The sequence below is a fragment of the Schistocerca gregaria genome, chromosome 9 (assembly GCF_023897955.1).
Source record: "Schistocerca gregaria isolate iqSchGreg1 chromosome 9, iqSchGreg1.2, whole genome shotgun sequence".
Taxonomy (NCBI): domain Eukaryota; kingdom Metazoa; phylum Arthropoda; class Insecta; order Orthoptera; family Acrididae; genus Schistocerca; species Schistocerca gregaria.
In genome coordinates, this window is record NC_064928.1 from 10,356,342 (window position 1) to 10,384,215 (window position 27,874).

Sequence of the window (27,874 nt, forward strand, 5' to 3'; positions counted from 1 at the left end):
CATGGTGCTTATTGTGTTCAATGCCGAAGCAATTTCTGTGTTTCATCAACATTCTGAAGGTCCACAGATTACAGAATGCATCCAGATGAGCTTCTGAAACTGCTACTAGTCTTTCAGGGAACGATCAAAGCGTAGACAGTTTAAGACATTACTCTCACGGAGAAAGGTCCGCATGGTTCTTTTTGTGTTCAATGCCGATGCAATTTTTGTGTTTCATCAACACTCTGAAGGTACACAGATTACAGAATGCCACCAGATGTTCATCGGAAACTACTACTAGTCTTCCAGTGAACGATCAAAGCGTAGACACTTTAAGACATTACTCTAATGGAGAAAAGTCCGCATGGTGCTTATTGTGTTCAATGCCGATGCAATTTCTGTGTTTCATCAACAGTCTGAGGATCCACAGATTACAGAATGCATCCAGATGTGCTTCGGAAACTACTACTAGTCTTCCAGGGAACGATCAAATCGTAGACAGCTTAAGACATTACTCCCATGGAGAAAAGTCCGCATGGTGCTTATTGTGTTCATTGGCGATGCAATTTCTGTGTTTCATCAACACTCTGAAGGCCACAGATTACAGAATCCCTCCAGATGTGCTTCGGAAACTAATACTAGTCTTCCAGGGAACGATCAAAGCGTAGACAGTTTGAGACATTACTCCCATGGAGAAAAGTTCGCATGGTGCTTATTGTGTTCAATGCCGATGCAATTTCTGTGTTTCATCAACACTCTGAAGGTATACAGATTACAGATTGCCACCAGATGTGCTTCTGCTAGTCTTCCAGTGAACGATCACAGCTTAGACAGTTTAAGACATTACTCTCACGGAGAAAGGTCCGCATGGTGCTCATTGTGGTCAATGCCGATTAAATTTCTGTGTTTCATCAACACTCTGAAGGTCCACAGATTACAGAAGGCCTCCAGATGTGCTTCGGAAACTACTACTAAACTTCCAGTGTACGATCAAAGCGTAGACAGTTTAAGACATTACTCCCATAGAGAAAGTTCCGCATGGTGCTTATTGTGTTAAATGCCGATGCAATTTTTGTGTTTCATCAACACTCTGAAGGTCAACAGATTACCGAATCCATCCTGATGTGCTTCGGAAACTACTAGTAGTCTTCCAGTGTACGATCAAAGAGTAGACAGTTTAAGACATTACTCCCATGGAGAAAAGTCCGCATGGTGCTTATTTTGTTCAATGCCGATGCAATTTTTGTGTTTCATCTACACTCTGAAGGTACACAGATTTCAGAAAGCATCCAGATATGCTCGGAAACAACTACTAGTCTTCCAGGGAACGATCAAAGCGTAGACAGTTTAAGACATTACTCCCATGGAGAAAAGTTCGCATGGTGCTTATTGTGGTCAATGCCGATGCAATTTTTGTGTTTCATCAAAACTCTGATGGTCCACAGATTACAGAATGCATGCAGATGTACTTCGGCAACTTCTACTAATCTTCCAGGGAACGATCAAAACGTAGACAGTTTAAGACATTACTCCCATGGAGAAAAGTCCGCATGGGGTTTATTGTGTTGAATGCCGATGCAATTTCTGTGTTTCATCAACACTCTGAAGATCCACAGATTACAGAATGCATCCAGATGTGCTTCGCAAACTAATACTAGTCTTCCAGGGAACGATCAAAGCGTAGACAGTTTAAGACATTACTCCCATGGAGAAAAGTCCGCATGGTGCTTATTGTGTTCAATGCCGATGATATTTTTGTGTTTCATCAACACTCTGAAGGTTCACAGATTACAGAATGCATCCAGATGTGCTTCGGAAACTACTACTAATCTTCCAGTCTACGATCAAAGCGTAGACAGTTTAAGACATTACTACCATAGAGAAAGTTCCGCATGATGCTTATTTTGTTCAATGCCGATGCAATTTTTGTGTTTCATCAACACTCTGAAGGTACACAGATTACAAAATGCCACCAGATGTTCATCGGAAACTACTACTAGTCTTCCAGTGAACGATCAAAGCGTAGACAGTTTAAGACATTACTCCCATGGAGTAAAGTCCGAATGGTGCTTATTGTGATCAATGACGATGCAATTTCTGTGTTACATCAACACTCTGAAGGTCCACAGATAACACAATGCATCCAGATGTGCTTCAGAAACTACTACTAGTCGTACAGTGTACGATCAAAGCGTAGACAATTTAAGACATTACTTCCCATGGAGAAAAGTTCGCATGGTACTTATTGTGTTCAATGAAGATGCAATTTTTGTGTTTCATCAACACTCAGAAGGTCCAAAGGTAACAGAATGCTTCCAGATGTGCTTCGGAGACTACTACTATACTTCTAGTGTACGATCAAAGCGTAGACAGTTTAAGACATTACTCCCATAGAGAAAGTTCCGCATGGTGCTTATTGTGTTAAATGCCGATGCAATTTTTGTGTTTCATCAACACTCTGAAGATCAACAGATTACAGAATCCATCCAGATGTGCTTCGGAAACTACTAGTAGTCTTCCAGTGTACGATCAAAGAGTAGACAGTTTAAGACATTACTCCCATGGAGAAAAGTCCGCATGGTGCTTATTTTGTTCAATGCCGATGCAATTTTTGTGTTTCATCAACACTCTGAAGGTACACAGATTTTAGAAAGCATCCAGATATGCTTCGGAAACTACTACTAGTCTTCCAGAGATCGATCAAAGCGTAGACAGTTTAAGACATTACTCCCATGGAGAAAAGTCCGCATGGTGCTTATTGTGGTCAATCCCGATGCAATTTTTGTGTTTCATCAACACTCTGATGGTCCACAGATTACAGAATGCATGCAGATGTACTTCGGCAACTTCTACTAATCTTCCAGGAAACGATCAAAACGTAGACAGTTTAAGACATTACTCCCATGGAGAAAAGTCCGCATGGTGCTTATTGTGTTCAATGCCGATTCAATTTCTGTGTTCCATCAACACTCTGAAGGTTCACAGATTATAGAATGCATCCAGATGTGCTTCGGAAACAACTACTAGTCATACAGGGAACGATCAAAGCGTAGACAGTTTAAGACAATTCTCTCATGTAGAAAAGTCCATATGGTGCTTATTGTGTTCAATGCCGATGCAATTTCTGTGTTTCATCAACACTCTGAAGGTCCACAGATTACAGAATGCATCCAGATGTGCTTCGCAAACTAATACTAGTCTTCCAGGGAACGATCAAAGCGTAGACAGTTTAAGACATTACTCCCATGGAGAAAAGTCCGCATGGTGCTTATTGTGTTCAATGCCGATGATATTTTTGTGTTTCATCAACACTCTGAAGGTTCACAGATTACAGAATGCATCCAGATGTGCTTCGGAAACTACTACTAATCTTCCAGTCTACGATCAAAGCGTAGACAGTTTAAGACATTACTACCATAGAGAAAGTTCCGCATGGTGCTTATTTTGTTCAATGCCGATGCAATTTTTGTGTTTCATCAACACTCTGAGGTACACAGATTACAGAATGCCACCAGATGTTCATCGGAAACTACTACTAGTCTTAGAGTGAACGATCAAAGTGTAGACAGTTTAAGACATTACTCCCATGGAGAAAAGTCCGCATGGTGCTTATTTTGTTCAATGCCGATGCAATTTTTGTGTTTCATCAACACTCTGAAGGTACACAGATTTCAGAAAGCATCCAGATATTCTTCGGAAACTACTACTAGTCTTCCAGGGAACGATCAAAGCGTAGACAGTTTAAGACATTACTCCCATGGAGAAAAGTCCGCATGGTGCTTATTGTGGTCAATTTCGATGCAATTTTTTGTTTCATCAACACTCTGATGGTCCACAGATTACAGAATGCATGCAGATGTACTTCGGCAACTTCTACTAATCTTCCAGGGAACGATCAAAACGTAGAAAGTTTAAGACATTACTCCCATGGAGAAAAGTCCGCATGGTGCTTATTGTGTTCAATGCAGATGCAATTTCTGTGTTTCATCAACACTCTGAAGGCCACGGATTACAGAATCCCTCCAGATGTGCTTCGGAAACTAATACTAGTCTTCCAGGGAACGATCAAAGCGTAGACAATTTGAGACATTACTCCCATGGAGAAAAGTTCGCATGGTGCTTATTGTGTTCAATGCCGATGCAATTTCTGTGTTTCACCAACACTCTGAAGGTATACAGATTACAGAATGCCATCAGAGGTGTTTCTGCTAGTCTTCCAGTGAACGATCACAGCTTAGACAGTTTAAGACATTACTCTCACGGAGAAAGGTCCGCATGGTGCTCATTGTGTTCAATCCCGATTCAATTTCTGTGTTTCATCAACAGTCTGAAGGTCCACAGATTACATAATGCCTCCAGATGTGCTTCGGAAACTACTACTAGTCTTCCAGTGAACGATCAAAGCGTAGACAGTTTAAGTCATTACTCTCATGGAGAAAAGTCCGCATGGTGCTTATTGTGTTCAATGCCGAATCACTTTCTGTTTTTCATCAACACTCTGAAGGTCCACAGATTACAGAATGCATCCAGATGTTCTTCGGAAACTACTACTAGTCTTCCAGTGTACGATCAAAGCGTAGACAGTTTAAGACATTACTCCCATGGAGAAAAGTCCGCATGGTGCTTATTGTGTTCAATGCCGATGATATTTTTGTGTTTCATCAACACTCTGAAGGTTCAAAGATTACAGAATGCATCCAGATGTGCTTCGGAAACTACTGCTAGTCTTCCAGGGAACAATCAAAGCGTAGACAGTTTAAGACATTACTCCCATGGAGTAAAGTCCGAATGGTGCTTATTGTGATCAATGACGATGCAATTTCTGTTTTTCATCAACACTCTGAAGGTCCACAGATTACAGAATGCATCCAGATGTGCTTCAGAAACTACTGCTAGTCTTCCAGTGTACGATCAAAGCGTAGACAGTTTAAGACATTACTCCCATGGAGAAAAGTTCGCATGGTGCTTATTGTGTTCAATGAAGATGCAATTTTTGTGTTTCATCAACACTCAGAAGGTCCACAGGTTACAGAATGCTTCCAGATGTGCTTCGGAAACTACTACTAAACTTCCAGTGTACGATCAAAGCGTAGACAGTTTAAGATATTACTCCCATAGAGAAAGTTCCGCATGGTGCTTATTGTGTTAAATGCCGATGCAATATTTGTGTTTCATCAACACTCTGAAGGTCAACAGATTGCAGAATCCATCCAGATGTGCTTCGGAAACTACTAGTAGTCTTCCAGTGTATGATCAAAGAGTAGACAGTTTAAGACATTACTCCCATGGAGAAAAGTCCGCATGGTGCTTATTTTGTTCAATGCCGATGCAATATTTGTGTTTCATTAACACTCTGAAGGTACACAGATTTCAGAAAGCATCCAGATATTCTTCGGAAACTACTACTAGTCTTCCAGGGAACGATCAAAGCGTAGACAGTTTATGACATTACTCCCATGGAGAAAAGTCCGCATGGTGCTTATTGTGGTCAATGCCGATGCAATTTTTGTGTTTCATCAACACTCTGATGGTCCGCAGATTAAAGAATGCATCCAGATGTACTTCGGAAACTACTACTAGTCTTCCAGGGAACGATCAAATCGTAGACAGTTTAAGACATTACTCCCATGGAGAAAAGTCCGCATGGTGCTTATTTTGTTCAATGCCGATGCAATTTTTGTGTTTCATCAACACTCTGAAGGTACACAGATTTCAGAAAGCATCCAGATATGCTCGGAAACAACTACTAGTCTTCCAGGGAACGATCAAAGCGTAGACAGTTTAAGACATTACTCCCATGGAGAAAAGTTCGCATGGTGCTTATTGTGGTCAATGCCGATGCAATTTTTGTGTTTCATCAACACTCTGATGGTCCACAGATTACAGAATGCATGCAGATGTACTTCGGCAACTTCTACTAATCTTCCAGGGAACGATCAAAACGTAGACAGTTTAAGACATTACTCCCATGGAGAAAAGTCCGCATGGGGTTTATTGTGTTGAATGCCGATGCAATTTCTGTGTTTCATCAACACTCTGAAGATCCACAGATTACAGAATGCATCCAGATGTGCTTCGCAAACTAATACTAGTCTTCCAGGGAACGATCAAAGCGTAGACAGTTTAAGACATTACTCCCATGGAGAAAAGTCCGCATGGTGCTTATTGTGTTCAATGCCGATGATATTTTTGTGTTTCATCAACACTCTGAAGGTTCACAGATTACAGAATGCATCCAGATGTGCTTCGGAAACTACTACTAATCTTCCAGTCTACGATCAAAGCGTAGACAGTTTAAGACATTACTACCATAGAGAAAGTTCCGCATGATGCTTATTTTGTTCAATGCCGATGCAATTTTTGTGTTTCATCAACACTCTGAAGGTACACAGATTACAAAATGCCACCAGATGTTCATCGGAAACTACTACTAGTCTTCCAGTGAACGATCAAAGCGTAGACAGTTTAAGACATTACTCCCATGGAGTAAAGTCCGAATGGTGCTTATTGTGATCAATGACGATGCAATTTCTGTGTTACATCAACACTCTGAAGGTCCACAGATAACACAATGCATCCAGATGTGCTTCAGAAACTACTACTAGTCGTACAGTGTACGATCAAAGCGTAGACAATTTAAGACATTACTTCCCATGGAGAAAAGTTCGCATGGTACTTATTGTGTTCAATGAAGATGCAATTTTTGTGTTTCATCAACACTCAGAAGGTCCAAAGGTAACAGAATGCTTCCAGATGTGCTTCGGAAACTACTACTATACTTCTAGTGTACGATCAAAGCGTAGACAGTTTAAGACATTACTCCCATAGAGATAGTTCCGCATGGTGCTTATTGTGTTAAATGCCGATGCAATTTTTGTGTTTCATCAACACTCTGAAGATCAACAGATTACAGAATCCATCCAGATGTGCTTCGGAAACTACTAGTAGTCTTCCAGTGTACGATCAAAGAGTAGACAGTTTAAGACATTACTCCCATGGAGAAAAGTCCGCAAGGTGCTTATTTTGTTCAATGCCGATGCAATTTTTGTGTTTCATCAACACTCTGAAGGTACACAGATTTTAGAAAGCATCCAGATATGCTTCGGAAACTACTACTAGTCTTCCAGGGATCGATCAAAGCGTAGACAGTTTAAGACATTACTCCCATGGAGAAAAGTCCGCATGGTGCTTATTGTGGTCAATGCCGATGCAATTTTTGTGTTTCATCAACACTCTGATGGTCCACAGATTACAGAATGCATGCAGATGTACTTCGGCAACTTCTCCTAATCTTCCAGGAAACGATCAAAACGTAGACAGTTTAAGACATTACTCTAATGGAGAAAAGTCCGCATGGTGCTTATTGTGTTCAATGCCGATTCAATTTCTGTGTTCCATCAACACTCTGAAGGTTCACAGATTATAGAATGCATCCAGATGTGCTTCGGAAACAACTACTAGTCATACAGGGAACGATCAAAGCGTAGACAGTTTAAGACAATTCTCTCATGTAGAAAAGTCCATATGGTGCTTATTGTGTTCAATGCCGATGCAATTTCTGTGTTTCATCAACACTCTGAAGGTCCACAGATTACAGAATGCATCCAGATGTGCTTCGCAAACTAATACTAGTCTTCCAGGGAACGATCAAAGCGTAGACAGTTTAAGACATTACTCCCATGGAGAAAAGTCCGCATGGTGCTTATTGTGTTCAATGCCGATGATATTATTGTGTTTCATCAACACTCTGAAGGTTCACAGATTACAGAATGCATCCAGATGTGCTTCGGAAACTACTACTAATCTTCCAGTCTACGATCAAAGCGTAGACAGTTTAAGACATTACTACCATAGAGAAAGTTCCGCATGGTGCTTATTTTGTTCAATGCCGATGCAATTTTTGTGTTTCATCAACACTCTGAGGTACACAGATTACAGAATGCCACCAGATGTTCATCGGAAACTACTACTAGTCTTAGAGTGAACGATCAAAGTGTAGACAGTTTAAGACATTACTCCCATGGAGAAAAGTCCGCATGGTGCTTATTTTGTTCAATGCCGATGCAATTTTTGTGTTTCATCAACACTCTGAAGGTACACAGATTTCAGAAAGCATCCAGATATTCTTCGGAAACTACTACTAGTCTTCCAGGGAACGATCAAAGCGTAGACAGTATAAGACATTACTCCCATGGAGAAAAGTCCGCATGGTGCTTATTGTGGTCAATTTCGATGCAATTTTTTGTTTCATCAACACTCTGATGGTCCACAGATTACAGAATGCATGCAGATGTACTTCGGCAACTTCTACTAATCTTCCAGGGAACGATCAAAACGTAGAAAGTTTAAGACATTACTCCCATGGAGAAAAGTCCGCATGGGGCTTATTGTGTTCAATGCAGATGCAATTTCTGTGTTTCATCAACACTCTGAAGGCCACGGATTACAGAATCCCTCCAGATGTGCTTCGGAAACTAATACTAGTCTTCCAGGGAACGATCAAAGCGTAGACAATTTGAGACATTACTCCCATGGAGAAAAGTTCGCATGGTGCTTATTGTGTTCAATGCCGATGCAATTTCTGTGTTTCACCAACACTCTGAAGGTATACAGATTACAGAATGCCATCAGAGGTGTTTCTGCTAGTCTTCCAGTGAACGATCACAGCTTAGACAGTTTAAGACATTACTCTCACGGAGAAAGGTCCGCATGGTGCTCATTGTGTTCAATCCCGATTCAATTTCTGTGTTTCATCAACAGTCTGAAGGTCCACAGATTACATAATGCCTCCAGATGTGCTTCGGAAACTACTACTAGTCTTCCAGTGAACGATCAAAGCGTAGACAGTTTAAGTCATTACTCTCATGGAGAAAAGTCCGCATGGTGCTTATTGTGTTCAATGCCGAATCACTTTCTGTTTTTCGTCAACACTCTGAAGGTCCACAGATTACAGAATGCATCCAGATGTTCTTCGGAAACTACTACTAGTCTTCCAGTGTACGATCAAAGCGTAGACAGTTTAAGACATTACTCCCATGGAGAAAAGTCCGCATGGTGCTTATTGTGTTCAATGCCGATGATATTTTTGTGTTTCATCAACACTCTGAAGGTTCAAAGATTACAGAATGCATCCAGATGTGCTTCGGAAACTACTGCTAGTCTTCCAGGGAACAATCAAAGCGTAGACAGTTTAAGACATTACTCCCATGGAGTAAAGTCCGAATGGTGCTTATTGTGATCAATGACGATGCAATTTCTGTTTTTCATCAACACTCTGAAGGTCCACAGATAACACAATGCATCCAGATGTGCTTCAGAAACTACTGCTAGTCTTCCAGTGTACGATCAAAGCGTAGACAGTTTAAGACATTACTCCCATGGAGAAAAGTCCGCATGGGGTTTATTGTGTTGAATGCCGATGCAATTTCTGTGTTTCATCAACACTCTGAAGATCCACAGATTACAGAATGCATCCAGATGTGCTTCGCAAACTAATACTAGTCTTCCAGGGAACGATCAAAGCGTAGACAGTTTAAGACATTACTCCCATGGAGAAAAGTCCGCATGGTGCTTATTGTGTTCAATGCCGATGATATTTTTGTGTTTCATCAACACTCTGAAGGTTCACAGATTACAGAATGCATCCAGATGTGCTTCGGAAACTACTACTAATCTTCCAGTCTACGATCAAAGCGTAGACAGTTTAAGACATTACTACCATAGAGAAAGTTCCGCATGATGCTTATTTTGTTCAATGCCGATGCAATTTTTGTGTTTCATCAACACTCTGAAGGTACACAGATTACAAAATGCCACCAGATGTTCATCGGAAACTACTACTAGTCTTCCAGTGAACGATCAAAGCGTAGACAGTTTAAGACATTACTCCCATGGAGTAAAGTCCGAATGGTGCTTATTGTGATCAATGACGATGCAATTTCTGTGTTACATCAACACTCTGAAGGTCCACAGATAACACAATGCATCCAGATGTGCTTCAGAAACTACTACTAGTCGTACAGTGTACGATCAAAGCGTAGACAATTTAAGACATTACTTCCCATGGAGAAAAGTTCGCATGGTACTTATTGTGTTCAATGAAGATGCAATTTTTGTGTTTCATCAACACTCAGAAGGTCCAAAGGTAACAGAATGCTTCCAGATGTGCTTCGGAAACTACTACTATACTTCTAGTGTACGATCAAAGCGTAGACAGTTTAAGACATTACTCCCATAGAGAAAGTTCCGCATGGTGCTTATTCTGTTAAATGCCGATGCAATTTTTGTGTTTCATCAACACTCTGAAGATCAACAGATTACAGAATCCATCCAGATGTGCTTCGGAAACTACTAGTAGTCTTCCAGTGTACGATCAAAGAGTAGACAGTTTAAGTCATTACTCTCATGGAGAAAAGTCCGCATGGTGCTTATTGTGTTCAATGCCGAATCACTTTCTGTTTTTCGTCAACACTCTGAAGGTCCACAGATTACAGAATGCATCCAGATGTTCTTCGGAAACTACTACTAGTCTTCCAGTGTACGATCAAAGCGTAGACAGTTTAAGACATTACTCCCATGGAGAAAAGTCCGCATGGTGCTTATTGTGTTCAATGCCGATGATATTTTTGTGTTTCATCAACACTCTGAAGGTTCAAAGATTACAGAATGCATCCAGATGTGCTTCGGAAACTACTGCTAGTCTTCCAGGGAACAATCAAAGCGTAGACAGTTTAAGACATTACTCCCATGGAGTAAAGTCCGAATGGTGCTTATTGTGATCAATGACGATGCAATTTCTGTTTTTCATCAACACTCTGAAGGTCCACAGATAACACAATGCATCCAGATGTGCTTCAGAAACTACTGCTAGTCTTCCAGTGTACGATCAAAGCGTAGACAGTTTAAGACATTACTCCCATGGAGAAAAGTCCGCATGGGGTTTATTGTGTTGAATGCCGATGCAATTTCTGTGTTTCATCAACACTCTGAAGATCCACAGATTACAGAATGCATCCAGATGTGCTTCGCAAACTAATACTAGTCTTCCAGGGAACGATCAAAGCGTAGACAGTTTAAGACATTACTCCCATGGAGAAAAGTCCGCATGGTGCTTATTGTGTTCAATGCCGATGATATTTTTGTGTTTCATCAACACTCTGAAGGTTCACAGATTACAGAATGCATCCAGATGTGCTTCGGAAACTACTACTAATCTTCCAGTCTACGATCAAAGCGTAGACAGTTTAAGACATTACTACCATAGAGAAAGTTCCGCATGATGCTTATTTTGTTCAATGCCGATGCAATTTTTGTGTTTCATCAACACTCTGAAGGTACACAGATTACAAAATGCCACCAGATGTTCATCGGAAACTACTACTAGTCTTCCAGTGAACGATCAAAGCGTAGACAGTTTAAGACATTACTCCCATGGAGTAAAGTCCGAATGGTGCTTATTGTGATCAATGACGATGCAATTTCTGTGTTACATCAACACTCTGAAGGTCCACAGATAACACAATGCATCCAGATGTGCTTCAGAAACTACTACTAGTCGTACAGTGTACGATCAAAGCGTAGACAATTTAAGACATTACTTCCCATGGAGAAAAGTTCGCATGGTACTTATTGTGTTCAATGAAGATGCAATTTTTGTGTTTCATCAACACTCAGAAGGTCCAAAGGTAACAGAATGCTTCCAGATGTGCTTCGGAAACTACTACTATACTTCTAGTGTACGATCAAAGCGTAGACAGTTTAAGACATTACTCCCATAGAGAAAGTTCCGCATGGTGCTTATTGTGTTAAATGCCGATGCAATTTTTGTGTTTCATCAACACTCTGAAGATCAACAGATTACAGAATCCATCCAGATGTGCTTCGGAAACTACTAGTAGTCTTCCAGTGTACGATCAAAGAGTAGACAGTTTAAGACATTACTCCCATGGAGAAAAGTCCGCATGGTGCTTATTTTGTTCAATGCCGATGCAATTTTTGTGTTTCATCAACACTCTGAAAGTACACAGATTTTAGAAAGCATCCAGATATGCTTCGGAAACTACTACTAGTCTTCCAGGGATCGATCAAAGCGTAGACAGTTTAAGACATTACTCCCATGGAGAAAAGTCCGCATGGTGCTTATTGTGGTCAATGCCGATGCAATTTTTGTGTTTCATCAACACTCTGATGGTCCACAGATTACAGAATGCATGCAGATGTACTTCGGCAACTTCTACTAATCTTCCAGGAAACGATCAAAACGTAGACAGTTTAAGACATTACTCCCATGGAGAAAAGTCCGCATGGTGCTTATTGTGTTCAATGCCGACTCAATTTCTGTGTTCCATCAACACTCTGAAGGTTCACAGATTATAGAATGCATCCAGATGTGCTTCGGAAACAACTACTAGTCATACAGGGAACGATCAAAGCGTAGACAGTTTAAGACAATTCTCTCATGTAGAAAAGTCCATATGGTGCTTATTGTGTTCAATGCCGATGCAATTTCTGTGTTTCATCAACACTCTGAAGGTCCACAGATTACAGAATGCATCCAGATGTGCTTCGCAAACTAATACTAGTCTTCCAGGGAACGATCAAAGCGTAGACAGTTTAAGACATTACTCCCATGGAGAAAAGTCCGCATGGTGCTTATTGTGTTCAATGCCGATGATATTATTGTTTTTCATCAACACTCTGAAGGTTCACAGATTACAGAATGCATCCAGATGTGCTTCGGAAACTACTACTAATCTTCCAGTCTACGATCAAAGCGTAGACAGTTTAAGACATTACTACCATAGAGAAAGTTCCGCATGGTGCTTATTTTGTTCAATGCCGATGCAATTTTTGTGTTTCATCAACACTCTGAGGTACACAGATTACAGAATGCCACCAGATGTTCATCGGAAACTACTACTAGTCTTAGAGTGAACGATCAAAGTGTAGACAGTTTAAGACATTACTCCCATGGAGAAAAGTCCGCATGGTGCTTATTTTGTTCAATGCCGATGCAATTTTTGTGTTTCATCAACACTCTGATGGTCCACAGATTACAGAATGCATGCAGATGTACTTCGGCAACTTCTACTAATCTTCCAGGGAACGATCAAAACGTAGAAAGTTTAAGACATTACTCCCATGGAGAAAAGTCCGCATGGTGCTTATTGTGTTCAATGCAGATGCAATTTCTGTGTTTCATCAACACTCTGAAGGCCACGGATTACAGAATCCCTCCAGATGTGCTTCGGAAACTAATACTAGTCTTCCAGGGAACGATCAAAGCGTAGACAATTTGAGACATTACTCCCATGGAGAAAAGTTCGCATGGTGCTTATTGTGTTCAATGCCGATGCAATTTCTGTGTTTCACCAACACTCTGAAGGTATACAGATTACAGAATGCCATCAGAGGTGTTTCTGCTAGTCTTCCAGTGAACGATCACAGCTTGGACAGTTTAAGACATTACTCTCACGGAGAAAGGTCCGCATGGTGCTCATTGTGTTCAATCCCGATTCAATTTCTGTGTTTCATCAACAGTCTGAAGGTCCACAGATTACATAATGCCTCCAGATGTGCTTCGGAAACTACTACTAGTCTTCCAGTGAACGATCAAAGCGTAGACAGTTTAAGTCATTACTCTCATGGAGAAAAGTCCGCATGGTGCTTATTGTGTTCAATGCCGAATCACTTTCTGTTTTTCGTCAACACTCTGAAGGTCCACAGATTACAGAATGCATCCAGATGTTCTTCGGAAACTACTACTAGTCTTCCAGTGTACGATCAAAGCGTAGACAGTTTAAGACATTACTCCCATGGAGAAAAGTCCGCATGGTGCTTATTGTGTTCAATGCCGATGATATTTTTGTGTTTCATCAACACTCTGAAGGTTCAAAGATTACAGAATGCATCCAGATGTGCTTCGGAAACTACTGCTAGTCTTCCAGGGAACAATCAAAGCGTAGACAGTTTAAGACATTACTCCCATGGAGTAAAGTCCGAATGGTGCTTATTGTGATCAATGACGATGCAATTTCTGTTTTTCATCAACACTCTGAAGGTCCACAGATAACACAATGCATCCAGATGTGCTTCAGAAACTACTGCTAGTCTTCCAGTGTACGATCAAAGCGTAGACAGTTTAAGACATTACTCCCATGGAGAAAAGTCCGCATGGTGCTTATTTTGTTCAATGCCGATGCAATATTTGTGTTTCATTAACACTCTGAAGGTACACAGATTTCAGAAAGCATCCAGATATTCTTCGGAAACTACTACTAGTCTTCCAGGGAACGATCAAAGCGTAGACAGTTTATGACATTACTCCCATGGAGAAAAGTCCGCATGGTGCTTATTGTGGTCAATGCCGATGCAATTTTTGTGTTTCATCAACACTCTGATGGTCCGCAGATTAAAGAATGCATCCAGATGTACTTCGGAAACTACTACTACTAGTCTTCCAGGGAACGATCAAATCGTAGACAGTTTAAGACATTACTCCCATGGAGAAAAGTCCGCATGGTGCTTATTGTTGTCAATGCCGATGCAATTTTTGTGTTTCATCAACACTCTGATGGTCCACAGATTACAGAATGCATCCAGATGTGCTTCGGAAACTACTACTAGTCTTCCAGTGGACGATCAAAGCGTAGACAGTTTAATTCATTACTCTCATGGAGAAAAGTCCGAATGGTGCTTATTGTGATCAATGACGATGCAATTTCTGTTTTTCATCAACACTCTGAAGGTCCACAGATAACACAATGCATCCAGATGTGCTTCAGAAACTACTGCTAGTCTTCCAGTGTACGATCAAAGCGTAGACAGTTTAAGACATTACTCCCATGGAGAAAAGTCCGCATGGTGCTTATTGTGTTCAATGCCGATGAAATTTTTGTGTTTCATCAACACTCTGAAGTTTCACATATTACAGAATGCATCCAGATGTGCTTCGGAAACTACTGCTAGTCTTCCAGGGAACGATCAAAGCGTAGACAGTTTAAGACATTACTCCCATGGAGAAAAGTCCGAATGGTGCTTATTGTCATCAATGACGATGCAATTTCTGGGTTTCATCAACACTCTGAAGGTCCGCAGATAACACAATGCATCCAGATGTGCTTCAGAAACTATTACTAGTCTTCCAGTGTACGATCAAAGCGTAGACAGTTTAAGACATTACTCCCATGGAGAAAAGTTCGCATGGTGCTTATTGTGTTCAATGCCGATGCAATTTTTGTGTTTCATCAACACTCTAAAGTTTCAGAGATTACAGAATGCAAGCAGATGTGCTTCGAAAACTACTACTAGTCTTCCAGGGAACGATCAAATCGTAGACAGTTAAAGACATTGCTCCCATTTAGAAAAGTCAGCGTGGTGATTATTGTGTTCAATGCCGATGCAATATTTGTGTTTCATCATCACTCTGAAGGTCCACAGAGTGCAGAATGCCTCCAGATGTGCTTCGGAAACTGCTACTAGTCCTCCAGTGTACGAACAAAGCGTTGACAGTTTAAGTAATTACTTCCATGGAGAAAAGTCCGCATGGTGCTTATTGTGTTCAATGCCGATTCAATTTCTGTGTTTCATCAACACTCTGAAGGTTCACAGATTATAGAATGCATCCAGATGTGCTTAGGAAACAACTACTAGTCATCCAGGGAACGATCAAAGCGTAGACAGTTTAAGACAATTCTCTCATGTAGAAAAGCCCGTATGGTGCTTATTGTGTTCAATGCCGATTCTATTTCTGTGTTTCATCAACACTCTGAAGGTCCACAGATTACAGAATGCCTGCAGATGTGCTTCGGAAACTACTACTAGTCTTCCAGGGAAAGATCAAAGCGTAGACAATTTAAGACATTACTCCCATGGAGAAAAGTCAGCATGGTACTTATTGTGTTCAATGCCGATGCAATTTTTGTGTTTCATCAACACTCTGAAGGTCCACAGATTTCAGAAAGCATCCAGATATGCTTCGGAAACTACTACTAGTCTTCCAGGGAACGATAAAAGCGTAGACAGTTTAAGACATTACTCCCATGGAGAAAAGTCCGCATGGTGCTTATTGTGGTCAATGCCGATGCAATTTTTGTGTTTCATCAACACTCTGAAGGTCCACAGATTACAGAATGCATCCAGATGTGCTTCGGAAACTACTAGTAGTCTTCCAGTGTACGATCAAAAAGTAGACAGTTTAAGACAATACTCCCATGGAGAAAAGTCCGCATGGTGCTTATTTTGTTCAATGACGATGCAATTTTTATGTTTCATCAACACTCTGAAGGTCCACAGATTTCAGAAAGCATCCAGATATGCTTCGGAAACTACTACTAGTCTTCCAGGGAACGATCAAATCGTAGACAGTTTAAGACATTACTCCCACGGAGAAAAGTCCGCATGGTGCTTATTGTGGTCAATGACGATGCAATTTTTGTGTTTCATCAACACTCTGATGGTCCACAGATTACAAAATGCATCCAGATATACTTCGGAAACTTCTACTAGTCTTCCAGGGAACGATCAAAACGTAGACAGTTTAAGACATTACTCTCATGGAGAAAAGTCCGCATGGTGCTTATTGTGTTCAACGCCGATTCAATTTCTGTGTTTCATCAACACTATGAAGGTTCACAGATTATAGAATGCATCCAGATGTGCTTCGGAAACAACTACTAGTCATCCAGGGAACGATCAAAGCGTAGACAGTTTAAGACAATTCTCTCATGTAGAGAAGTCCGTATGGTGCTTATTGTGTTCAATGCCGATTCAATTTCTGTGTTTCATCAACACTCTGAAGGTCCACAGACTACAGAATGCCTCCAGATGTGCTTCGGAAACTACTACTAGTCTTCCAGGGAACGATCAAAGCGTAGACAGTTTAAGACATTACTCCCATGAAGAAAAGTCAGCATGGTACTTATTGTGTTCAATGCCGATGCAATTTTTGTGTTTCATCCACACTCTGAAGGTCCACAGATTTCAGAAAGCATCCAGATATGCTTCGGAAACTACTACTAGTCTTCCAGGGAACGATCAAAGCGTAGACAATTTAAGACATTACTCCCATGGAGAAAAGTCCGCGTGGTGCTTATTGTGGTCAATGCCGATGCAATTTTAGTGTTTCATCAACACTCTGAAGGTCCACAGATTACAGAATGCATCCAGATGTGCTTCGGAAACTACTAGTAGTCTTCCAGTGTACGATCAAAGAGTAGACAGTTTAAGACATTACTCCCATGGAGAAAAGTCCGCATGGTGCTTATTGTGTTCAATGCCGATTCAATTACTGTTATTCATCAACACCCTGAAGGACCACAGATTACAGAATGCATCCAGATGTTCTTCGGAAACTACTACTAGTCTTCCAGTGCACGATCAAAGCGTAGACAGTTTAAGACATTACTCCCATGGAGAAAAGTCCGCATGGTGCTTATTGTGTTCAATGCCGATGATATTTTTGTGTTTCATCAACACTCTGAAGCTCCACAGATTACAGAATGCATCCAGATGTGCTTCGGAAACTACTACTAGTCTCCCAGGGAACGATCAAAGCGTAGGCAGTTTAAGACATTACTCCCATGGAGAAAAGTCCGAATGGTGCTTATTGTGAGCAATGACGATGCAATTTCTGTGTTTCATCAACACTCTGAAGGTCCGCAGGTAACACAATGCATCCAGATGTGCTTCAGAAACTACTACTAGTCTACCAGTGTACGATGAAAGCGTAGACAGTGTGAGACATTACTCCCATGGAGAAAAGTTCGAATGGTGCTTATTGTGTTCAATGCCGATGCAATTTTTGTGTTTCATCAACACTCAGAAGGTCCACAGGTTACAGAATGCTTCCAGATGTGCTTCGGAAACTACTACTAATCTTCCAGTGTACGATCAAAGCGTAGACAGTTTAAGACATTACTCCCATAGAGAAAGTTCCGCATGGTGCTTATTGTGTTAAATGCCGATGCAATTTTTGTGTTTCATCAACACTCTGAAGGTCCACAGATTACAGAATGCATCCAGATGTGCTTCGGAAACTACTAGTAGTCTTCCAGTGTACGATCAAAGAGTAGACAGTTTAAGACATTACCCCCATGGAGAAAAGTCCGCATGGTGCTTATTTTGTTCAATGCCGATGCAATTTTTGTGTTTCATCAACACTCTGAAGGTCCACAGATTTCAGAACGCATCCAGATATGCTTCGGAAACTACTACTAGTCTTCCAGGGAACGATCAAAGCGTAGACAGTTAAAGACATTACTCCCATGGAGAAAAGTCCGCATTGTGCTTATTGTGTTCAATGCCGATTCAATTTCTGTGTTTCATCAACACTCTGAAGGTTCACATATTATAGAATGCATCCAGATGTGCTTCGGAAACAACTACTAGTAATCCAGGGAACGATCAAATCGTAGACAGTTTAAGACAATTCTCTCATGTTGAAAAGTCCGTATGGTGCTTATTGTGTTCAATGCCGATTCAATTTCTGTGTTTCATCAACACTCTGAAGGTCCACAGATTACAGAATGCCTGCAGATGTGCATCGGAAACTGCTACTAGTCTTCCAGTGTACGATCAAAGCGTAGACAGTTAAAGACATTACTCCCATGGAGAAAAGTCCGCATGGTGCTTATTGTGATCAATGACGATGCAATTTCTGGGTTTCATCAACACTCTGAAGGTCCGCAGATAACACAATGCATCCAGATGTGCTTCAGAAACTATTTCTAGTCTTCCAGTGTACGATCAAAGCGTAGACAGTTTAAGACATTACTCCCATGGAGAAAAGTTCGCATGGTGCTTATTGTGTTCAATGCCGATGCAATTTTTGTGTTTCATCACCACTCTAAAGTTTCAGAGATTACAGAATGCAAGCAGATGTGCTTCGAAAACTACTACTAGTCTTCCAGGGAACGATCAAAGCGTAGACAGTTTAAGACATTGCTCCCATTTAGAAAAGTCAGCATGGTGATTATTGTGTTCATTGCCGATGCAATTTTTGTGTTTCATCATCACTCTGAAGGTCCACAGAGTGCAGAATGCCTCCAGATGTGCATCGGAAACTGCTACTAGTCTTCCAGTGTACGATCAAAGCGTAGACAGTTTAAGTAATTACTCTCATGGAGAAAAGTCCGCATGGTGCTTATTGTGTTCAATGCAGATTCAATATCTGTGTTTCATCAACACTCTGAAGGTTCACAGATTATAGAATGCATCAAAATGTGCTTCGGAAACTACTACTGGTCTTCCAGGGAACGATCAAAGCGTAGACAGTTTAAGACATTACTCCCATGGAGAAAAGTCCGCATGTAGCTTATTGTGGTCAATGACGATGCAATTTTTCTGTTTCATCAACACTCTGATGGTCCACAGATTACAGAATGCATCCAGATGTACTTCGGAAACTTCTACTAGTCTTCCAGGGATCGATCAAAACGTAGACAGTTTAAGAGATTACTCCCATGGAGTAAAGTCCGCATGGTGCTTATTGTGTTCAATGCCGATTCAATTTCTGTGTTTCATCAACACTCTGAAGGTTCACAGATTATAGAATGCATCCAGATGTGCTTCGGAAACAACTACTAGTCATCCAGGGAACGATCAAAGCGTAGACAGTTTAAGACAATTCTCTCATGTAGAGAAGTCCGTATGGTGCTTATTGTGTTCAATGCCGATTCAATTTCTGTGTTTCATCAACACTCTGAAGGTCCACAGATTACAGAATGCCTCCAGATGTGCTTCGGAAACTACTACTAGTCTTCCAGGGAACGATCAAAGCGTAGACAGTTTAAGACATTACTCCCATGGAGAAAAGTCAGCATGTTACTTATTGTGTTCAATGCCGATGCAATTTTTGTGTTTCATCCACACTCTGAAGGTCCACAGATTTCAGAAAGCATCCAGATATGCTTCGGAAACTACTACTAGTCTTCCAGGGAACGATCAAAGCGTAGACAGTTTAAGACATTACTCCCATGGAGAAAAGTCCGCATGGTGCTTATTGTGGTCAATGCCGATGCAATTTTTGTGTTTCATCAACACTCTGAAGGTCCACAGATTACAGAATGCATCCAGATGTTCTTCGGAAACTACTACTAGTCTTCCAGTGTACGATCAAACCGTAGACAGATTAAGACATTACTCCCATGGAGAAAAGTCCGCATGGTGCTTATTGTGTTCAATGCCGATGATATTTTTGTGTTTCATCAACACTCTGAAGGTACACAGATTACAGAATGCATCCAGATGTGCTTCGGAAACTACTAGTAGTCTTCCAGTGTACGATCAAAGAGTAGACAGTTTAAGACATTACCCCCATGGAGAAAAGTCCGCATGGTGCTTATTTTGTTCAATGCCGATGCAATTTTTGTGTTTCATCAACACTCTGAAGGTCCACAGATTTCAGAACGCATCCAGATATGCTTCGTAAACTACTACTAGTCTTCCAGGGAACGATCAAAGCGTAGACTGTTTAAGACATTACTCCCATGGAGAAAAGTCCACATGGAGCTTATTGTGTTCAATGCCGATTCAATTTCTGTGTTTCATCAACACTCTGAAGGTTCACATATTATAGAATGCATCCAGATGTGCTTCGGAAACAACTACTAGTCATCCAGGGAACGATCAAATCGTAGACAGTTTAAGACAATTCTCTCATGTAGAAAAGTCCGTATGGTGCTTATTGTGTTCAATGCCGATTCAATTTCTGTGTTTCATCAACACTCTGAAGGTCCACAGATTACAGAATGCCTGCAGATGTGCTTCGGAAACTACTACTAGTCTTCCAGGGAACGATCAAAGCGTAGACAGTTTAAGACATTACTCCCATGGAGAAAAGTTCGCATGGTACTTATTGTGTTCAATGCCGAAGCAATTTTTGTGTTTCATCAACACTCTGAAGGTCCACAGATTTCAGAAAGCATCCAGATATGCTTCGGAAACTACTACTAGTCTTCCAGGGAACGATAAAAGCGTAGACAGTTTAAGACATTACTCCCATAGAGAAAGTTCCGCATGGTGCTTATTGTGTTAAATGCCGATGCAATTTTTGTGTTTCATCAACACTCTGAAGGTACACAGATTACAGAATGCATCCAGATGTGCTTCGGAAACTACTAGTAGTCTTCCAGTGTACGATCAAAGAGTAGACAGTTTAAGACATTACCCCCATGGAGAAAAGTCCGCATGGTGCTTATTTTGTTCAATGCCGATGCAATTTTTGTGTTTCATCAACACTCTGAAGGTCCACAGATTTCAGAACGCATCCAGATATGTTTCGTAAACTACCACTAGTCTTCCAGGGAACGATCAAAGCGTAGACTGTTTAAGACATTACTCCCATGGAGAAAAGTCCACATGGAGCTTATTGTGTTCAATGCCGATTCAATTTCTGTGTTTCTTCAACACTCTGAAGGTTCACATATTATAGAATGCATCCAGATGTGCTTCGGAAACAACTACTAGTCATCCAGGGAACGATCAAATCGTAGACAGTTTAAGACAATTCTCTCATGTAGAAAAGTCCGTATGGTGCTTATTTTGTTCAATGCCGATTCAATTTCTGTGTTTCATCAACACTCTGAAGGTCCACAGATTACAGAATGCCTGCAGATGTGCTTCGGAAACTACTACTAGTCTTCCAGGGAACGATCAAAGCGTAGACAGTTTAAGACATTACTCCCATGGAGAAAAGTTCGCATGGTACTTATTGTGTTCAATGCCGAAGCAATTTTTGTGTTTCATCAACACTCTGAAGGTCCACAGATTTCAGAAAGCATCCAGATATGCTTCGGAAACTACTACTAGTCTTCCAGGGAACGATAAAAGCGTAGACAGTTTAAGACATTACTCCCATGGATAAAAGTCCGCATGGTGCTTATTGTGGTCAATGCCGATGCAATTTTTGTGTTTCATCAACACTCTGATGGTCCACAGATTACAGAATGCATGCAGATGTACTTCGGAAACTTCTACTAATCTTCCAGGGAACGATCAAAACGTAGACAGTTTAAGACATTACTCCCATGGAGAAAAGTCCACATGGTGCTTATTGTGTTCAATGCCGATTCTATTTCTGTGTTCCATCAACACTCTGAAGGTTCACAGATTATAGAATGCATCCAGATGTGCTTCGGAAACAACTACTAGTCATCCAGGGAACGATCAAAGCGTAGACAGTTTAAGACATTACTCCCATGGAGAAAAATCAGCATGGTGCTTATTGTGGTCAATGCCGATGCAATTTCTGTGTTTCATCAACACTCTGAAGGTATACAGATTACAGAATGCCACCAAATGTGCTTCGGAAACTACTGCTAGTCTTTTAGTGAACGATCACAGCTGAGACAGTTTAAGACATTACTCTCACGGAGAAAGGTCAGCATGGTGCTCATTGTGTTCAATGCCGATTCAATTTCTGTGTTTCATCAACACTCTGAAGGTCCACAGATTACAGAATGCCTCCAGATGTGCTTCGGAAACTACTACTAGTCTTCCAGTGAACGATCAAAGCGTAGACAGTTTAAGTCATTACTCTCATGGAGAAAAGTCCGCATGGAGCTCATTGTGTTCAATGCCGATTCAATTTCTGTTTTTCATCAACACCCTGAAGGTCCACAGATTACAGAATGCATCCAGATGTTCTTCGGAAACTACTACTAGTCTTCCAGTGTACGATCAAAGCGTAGACGGATTAAGACATTACTCCCATGGAGAAAAGTCCGAATGGTGCTTATTGTGTTCAATGCCGATGCAATTTTTGTGTTTCATCAACACTCTGAAGGTCCACAGATTTCAGAAAGCATCCAGATATGCTTCGGAAACTACTACTAGTCTTCCAGGGAACGATCAAAGCGTAGACAGTTTAAGACATTACTCCCATGGAGAAAAGTCCGCATGGTGCTTATTGTGTTCAATGCCGATTCAATTTCTGTGTTTCATCAACACTCTGAAGGTTCACAGATTATAGAATGCATCCAGATGTGCTTCGGAAACAACTACTAGTCATCCAGGGAACGATCAAATCGTAGACAGTTTAAGACAATTCTCTCATGTAGAAAAGTCCGTATGGTGCTTATTGTGTTCAATTCCGATTCAATTTCTGTGTTTCATCAACACTCTGAAGGTCCACAGATTACAGAATGCCTGCAGATGTGCTTCGGAAACTACTACTAGTCTTCCAGGGAACGATCAAAGCGTAGACAGTTTAAGACATTACTCCCATGTAGAAAAGTCAGCATGGTACTTATTGTGTTCAATGCCGATGCAATTTTTGTTTTCATCAACACTCTGAAGGTCCACAGATTTCAGAATGCATCCAGATGTGCTTCGGAAACTACTACTAGTCTTCCAGGGAACGATCAAAGCGTAGACAGTTTAAGACATTACTCCCATGGAGAAAAGTAAGCATGCTGCTTATTGTGTTCAATGCCGATGCAATTTTTGTGTTTCATCAACACTCTGAAGGTCCACAGATTACAGAATGCTTCCAGATGTGCTTCGGAAACTACTACTAGTCTTCCAGGGAACGATCAAAGCGTAGACAGTTTAAGACATTACTCCCATGGAGAAAAGTCTGCGTAGTGCTTATTGTGTTCAATGCCGATGCAATTTTTGTGTTTCATCAACACTCTGAAGGTTCACAGATTATAGAATGCATCCAGATGTGCTTCGGAAACAACTACTAGTCATCCAGGGAACGATCAAAGCGTAGACAGTTTAAGACATTACTCCCATGGAGAAAAATCAGCATGGTGCTTATTGTGGTCAATGCCGATGCAATTTCTGTGTTTCATCAACACTCTGAAGGTATACAGATTACAGAATGCCACCAAATGTGCTTCGGAAACTACTGCTAGTCTTTTAGTGAACGATCACAGCTGAGACAGTTTAAGACATTACTCTCACGGAGAAAGGTCAGCATGGTGCTCATTGTGTTCAATGCCGATTCAATTTCTGTGTTTCATCAACACTCTGAAGGTCCACAGATTACAGAATGCCTCCAGATGTGCTTCGGAAACTACTACTAGTCTTCCAGTGAACGATCAAAGCGTAGACAGTTTAAGTCATTACTCTCATGGAGAAAAGTCCGCATGGAGCTCATTGTGTTCAATGCCGATTCAATTTCTGTTTTTCATCAACACCCTGAAGGTCCACAGATTACAGAATGCATCCAGATGTTCTTCGGAAACTACTACTAGTCTTCCAGTGTACGATCAAAGCGTAGACGGATTAAGACATTACTCCCATGGAGAAAAGTCCGAATGGTGCTTATTGTGTTCAATGCCGATGCAATTTTTGTGTTTCATCAACACTCTGAAGGTCCACAGATTTCAGAAAGCATCCAGATATGCTTCGGAAACTACTACTAGTCTTCCAGGGAACGATCAAAGCGTAGACAGTTTAAGACATTACTCCCATGGAGAAAAGTCCGCATGGTGCTTATTGTGTTCAATGCCGATTCAATTTCTGTGTTTCATCAACACTCTGAAGGTTCACAGATTATAGAATGCATCCAGATGTGCTTCGGAAACAACTACTAGTCATCCAGGGAACGATCAAATCGTAGACAGTTTAAGACAATTCTCTCATGTAGAAAAGTCCGTATGGTGCTTATTGTGTTCAATTCCGATTCAATTTCTGTGTTTCATCAACACTCTGAAGGTCCACAGATTACAGAATGCCTGCAGATGTGCTTCGGAAACTACTACTAGTCTTCCAGGGAACGATCAAAGCGTAGACAGTTTAAGACATTACTCCCATGTAGAAAAGTCAGCATGGTACTTATTGTGTTCAATGCCGATGCAATTTTTGTTTTCATCAACACTCTGAAGGTCCACAGATTTCAGAATGCATCCAGATGTGCTTCGGAAACTACTACTAGTCTTCCAGGGAACGATCAAAGCGTAGACAGTTTAAGACATTACTCCCATGGAGAAAAGTAAGCATGCTGCTTATTGTGTTCAATGCCGATGCAATTTTTGTGTTTCATCAACACTCTGAAGGTCCACAGATTACAGAATGCTTCCAGATGTGCTTCGGAAACTACTACTAGTCTTCCAGGGAACGATCAAAGCGTAGACAGTTTAAGACATTACTCCCATGGAGAAAAGTCTGCGTAGTGCTTATTGTGTTCAATGCCGATGCAATTTTTGTGTTTCATCAACACTCTGAATGTCCACAGATTACAGAATGCTTCCAGATGTGCTTCGGAAACTACTACTAGTCTACCAGGAAACGATCAAATCTTAGACAGCTTAAGACATTACTCCCATGGAGAAAAGTCCGAATGGTGCTTATTTTGTTCAATGCCCATGCAATTTTTGTGTTTCATCAATACTCTGAAGGTCCACAGATTACTGAATTCCTGCAGACGTGCTTCGGAAACTACTACTAGTCTTCCAGGGAACGATCAAAGCGTAGACAGTTTAAGACATTACTCCCATGGGGAAAAGTCCGCATGGTGCTTATTGTGTTCAATGGCGATTCAATTTCTGTGTTTCATCAATACTCTGAAGGTTCACAGATTATAGAATGCATTCAGATGTGCTTCGGAAACAACTACTAGTCATCCAGGGAACGATCAAAGCGTAGACAGTTTAAGACAATTCTCTCATGTAGAAAAGTCCGTATGGTGCTTATTGTGTTCAATGCCGATTCATTTTCTGTGTTTCATCTACACTCTGAAGGTCCACAGATTACAGAATGCCTGCAGATGTGCTTCGGAAACTACTACTAGTCTTCCAGGGAACGATCAAAGCGTAGACAGTTTAAGAAATTACTCCCATGGAGAAAAGTCCGCATGGTGCTTATTGTGGTCAATGCCGATGCAATTTTTGTGTTTCATCAACACTCTGATGGTCCACAGATTACAGAATGCATGCAGATGTACTTCGGAAACTTCTACTAATCTTCCAGGGAACGATCAAAACGTAGACAGTTTAAGACATTACTCACATGGAAAAAAGTCCGCATGGTGCTCATTGTGTTCAATGCCGATGCAATTTTTGTGTTTCATCAACACTCTGATTGTCCGAAGATTACAGAATGCATCCAGATGTACTTCGGAAACTACTACTAGTCTTCCAGGGAACGATAAAAACGTATACAGTTTAAGACATTTCTCCCATGGAGAGTAGTCCGCATGGTGCTTATTGTGTTCAATGCCAACTCAATTTCTTTGTTTCATCAACACTCTGAAGGTTCACAGATTATAGAATGCCTGCAGATGTGCTTGGGAAACTACTACTAGTCATCGAGGGAACGATCAAAGCGTAGACAGTTTAAGACATTACTCCCATGGAGAAAAGTCAGCATGGTACTTATTGTGTTCAATGCCGATGGAATTTTTGTGTTTCATCCACACTCTGAAGGTCCACAGATTTCAGAAAGCATCCAGATATGCTTCGGAAACTACTACTAGTCTTCCAGGGAACGATCAAAGCGTAGACAGTTTAAGACATTACTCCCATGGAGAAAAGTCCGCATGGTGCTTATTGTGTTCAATGCCGATTCAATTTCTGTGTTTCATCAACACTCTGAAGGTCCACAGATTTCAGAATGCATCCAGATGTGCTTCGGAAACTACTACTAGTCTTCCAGGGAACGATCAAAGCGTAGACAGTTTAAGACATTACTCCCATGGAGAAAAGTCCGCATGGTGCTTATTGTGTTCAATGCCGATGCAATTTTTGTGTTTCATCAACACTCTGAAGGTCCACAGATTACAGAATGCTTCCAGATGTGCTTCGGAAACTACTACTAGTCTTCCAGGAAACGATCAAATCTTAGACAGCTTAAGACATTACTCCCATGGAGAAAAGGCCGCATGGTGCTTATTGTGTTCAATGGCGATTCAATTTCGGTGTTTCATCAACACTCTGAAGGTTCACAGATTATAGAATGCATTCAGATGTTCTTCGGAAACAACTACTAGTCATCGAGGGAACGATCAAAGCGTAGACAGTTTAAGACAATTCTCTCATGTAGAAAAGTCCGTATGGTGCTTATTGTGTTCAATGCCGATTCATTTTCTGTGTTTCATCAACACTCTGAAAGTCCACAGATTACAGAATGCCTGCAGATGTGCTTCGGAAACTACTACTAGTCTTCCAGGGAACGATCAAAGCGTAGACAATTTAAGACATTACTCCCATGGAGAAAAGTTCGCATGGTACTTATTGTGTTCAATGCCGATGCAATTTTTGTGTTTCATCAACACTCTGAAGGTCCACAGATTTCAGAAAGCATCCAGATATGCTTCGGAAACTACTACTAGTCTTCCAGGGAACGATAAAAGCGTAGACAGTTTAAGACATTACTCCCATGGATAAAAGTCCGCATGGGGCTTATTGTGGTCAATGCCGATGCAATTTTTGTGTTTCATCAACACTCTGATGGTCCACAGATTACAGAATGCATGCAGATGTGCTTCGGAAACTTCTACTAATCTTCCAGGGAACGATCAAAGCGTAGACAGTTTAAGACATTACTCCCATGGAGAAAAGTCAGCATGGTACTTATTGTGTTCAATGCCGATGCAATTTTTGTGTTTCATCCACACTCTGAAGGTCCACAGATTTCAGAAAGCATCCAGATATGCTTCGTAAACTACTACTAGTCTTCCAGGGAACGATCAAAGCGTAGACAGTTTAAGAAATTCTCCCATGGAGAAAAGTCCGCATGGTGCTTATTGTGTTCAATGGCGATTCAATTTCTGTGTTTCATCAACACTCTGAAGGTTCACAGATTATAGAATGCATTCAGATGTGCTTCGGAAACAACTACTAGTCATCCAGGGAACGATCAAAGCGTAGTTTAAGTCATTCCTCTCATGGAGAAAAGTCCGCATGGTGCTTATTGTGTTCAATGCCGATTCAATTTCTGTTTTTCATCA